Consider the following 3,421-nt stretch of genomic DNA (forward strand, 5'->3'; position numbering starts at 1 on the left):
GCAGAGATCTCTTTGTTTTTCAGAGCAGCAGTGCTGTAAATAAAGAAGAGAACGTGCCATGATCTTATAAAAACTCTTATTAATTCTTTATTTCTGGCTGTCATTCTGGTGTAGCGACGGCTGCGAGTTTGTCACTGTGAGAAAAATTGAACACAAATGAATATTTAACATTAACCACATACAAACTTGGAACACTTTGTTTTAGTGATGCATAGGAAATTGAGGGAGCCACACAGAAATGAAGTTTTACATGAGTCAAGTGTATTAAGTGAAGTTGAGTATATACAAACAAATAATCAAACAAAAGTACATTCTATCAGAAACCTATATGAGAGTCTTTCAGTCTTTAAATACCAGTGGGAGACAAAGTTCCTTTGAGATGAAAGACATCCTATTGAAGTTGTAGTAATGGTGAAATGAACAATGTCAATGCTAGTCGAACCATCCGCTAACCTTTAGCTTTAGGGTTAGCGTAGAAGATTCCTTGTAATCCATAAGCTCCTCTACTCGCGCATTCCAAGCTTAAACACAATAGAGCTGTTCTTAATACAAGTAAAAGCACAAGTTGAACATTTGCCACATCCAGAACATTAAGCACATGCACGAGATGATTTCAATAACACAGTATTCCTGAGTTCCAAAGCATGTAGAAATATACCATGAATTCGTTGCCCAGAATTCATGAGATGAGAGATAAATATATAATGAAGATAAACAGGAACCCTCTGTACAAACAAAGAATGAACATGGGCTTAGCATAAATGTCCCTAAAAACTCATTCCGTCTATTTACACACACACACGTGTATATATATATATATATATATACACATATACACATACACACACAGGTGCTGCTCATATAATTAGAATATCATCAAAAAGTTGATTTATTTCACTAATTCCATTCAAAAAGTGAAACTTGTATATTATATTCATTCATTACACACAGACTGATATATTTCAAATGTTTATTTCTTTTAATTTGATGATTATAACTGACAACTAATGAAAATCCCAAATTCAGTAATATTACTTAAGACCAATACAAAGAAAGGATTTTTAGAAATCTTGGCCAACTGAAAAGTATGAAGATGAAAAGTATGAGCATGTACAGCACTCAATACTTAGTTGGGGCTCCTTTTGCCTGAATGACTGCAGCAATGCGGCGTGGCTTGGAGTGGATCGGTCTGTGGCACTGCTCAGGTGTTATGAGAGCCCAGGTTGCTCTGATAGTGGCCTTCAGCTCTTCTGCATTGTTGGGTCTGGCATATCGCATCTTCCTCTTCACAATACCCCATAGATTTTCTATGGGGTCAAGGTCAGGCGAGTTTGCTGGCCAATTAAGAACAGGGATACCATGGTCCTTAAACCAGGTACTGGTAGCTTTGGCACTGTGTGCAGGTGCCAAGTCCTGTTGGAAAATGAAATCTGCATCTCCATAAAGTTGGTCAGCAGCAGGAAGCATGAAGTGCTCTAAAACTTCCTGGTATACGGCTGCGTTGACCTTGGACCTCAGAAAACACAGTGGACCAACACCAGCAGATGACATGGCACCCCAAACCATCACTGACTGTGGAAACTTTACACTGGACCTCAAGCAACGTGGATTCTGTGCCTCTCCTCTCTTCCTCCAGACTCTGGGACCTTTTTTTCTAATGAAATGCAAAATGTACTTTCATCAGAGAACATAACTTTGGACCACTCAGCAGCAGTCCAGTCCTTTTCGTCTTTAGCCCAGGCGAGACGCTTCTGACGCTGTCTGTTGTTCAAGAGTGGCTTGACGCAAGGAATGCGACAGCTGAAACCCATGTCTTGCATACGTCTGTGCGTAGTGGTTCTTGAAGCACTGACTCCAGCTGCAGTCCACTCTTTGTGAATCTCCCCCACATTTTTGAATGGGTTTTGTTTCACAATCCTCTCCAGGGTGCGGTTATCCCTATTGCTTGTACACTTTTTTCTACCACATCTTTTCCTTCCCTTCGCCTCTCTATTAATGTGCTTGGACACAAGAGCTCTGTGAACAGCCAGCCTCTTTTGCAATGACCTTTTGTGTCTTGGTCGTCTTTTGGACAACTGTTAAGTCAGCAGTCTTCCCCATGATTGTGTAGCCTACAGAACTAGACTGAGAGACCATTTAAAGGCCTTTGCAGGTGTTTTGAGTTCATTAGCTGATTACAGTGTGGCACCAGGTGCCTTCAATATTTAACTTTTTCACAATATTCTAATTTTCTGAGATACTGAATTTGGGGTTTTCATTAGTTGTCAGTTATAATCATCAAAATTAAAAGAAATAAACATTTGAAATATATCAGTCTGTGTGTAATGAATGAAAATAATATACAAGTTTCACTTTTTGAATGGAATTAGTGAAATAAATAAACTTTTTGACGATATTCGAATTATATGACCAGCACCTGTATATAGAAACAAATGCTACTTACATCTGAGCATTTGGAACAAAAATGTTCTTCAAATCAGGGCATTCGAAGTAGAACACACCCACACGCACGCGCACACGCACACACACACAGGTAGGTACTGCAATCTACGATTACAGGACAAATGTGACAGTAAAACTGTTACAAACTATCCACTTTATTTCGGTTGTCTTTATTCAGGCATATAGAGGCATATTATTATGTCTGAACCTGTTTAATAACCTCACAATACTTAAGTAAAAATACTAATAATTTGATGTTTGATGTTTACTAGTAATGTGATGTTTGCTCTGACACCCTAACCCTAACATCAGAAACTCGTTTATAATCACGAAATAGCTGTATGTCACTTTTCATGTGAGTGTCTGATAAATACTTCAATATACGACAGGCGGCGCTGTTCAGTGCCGTACATTATATACGTAGACGTCACATTGGAGCGCGCCAGACACCGCCATCTTGGAACGGTCATCATTACCGTAAAAGAATCCAGTTTTACTGAACAAGATGCCGCTACACCTCATCTGGTTATAAACCCGCCAACGGGATATATAGTCATTCACAGGTGACAATTTGCTGGTTTGTATGAACTCGATATATATAACATGTTTTTAACCGTCGTAATTTTTTTGTCGTGTTAAAAAGTAAACGCTTTTATCTTGTTGCGTTGTGGTAGTTTGTCATATAATGTTTATGTCTACACAGCAGCACGTGACATTTGATTTTCATACATACTATCATCAAGGTCAACTTGTGCGCGAGTGTTCACAGACAGGCCCATAGAAACAACAACCAATGGGAGCTGGGCGCGACAGAGATCCAGCCGGGTTTTGACTAGAAGGGATGCAGCTATCTCCACTGGGCATGCGCACTTCAATACCGCATCATTTTTGTCACGCTGAAAACAGTTGATTAATATTTTTTTATAATATTTTATTTTATTCTAAGGTTAGGTTTAGAGTTGGGGTATGTGTAGGCGTT

The sequence above is a fragment of the Triplophysa rosa genome, linkage group LG12, assembly GCF_024868665.1.
Source record: "Triplophysa rosa linkage group LG12, Trosa_1v2, whole genome shotgun sequence".
Taxonomy (NCBI): domain Eukaryota; kingdom Metazoa; phylum Chordata; class Actinopteri; order Cypriniformes; family Nemacheilidae; genus Triplophysa; species Triplophysa rosa.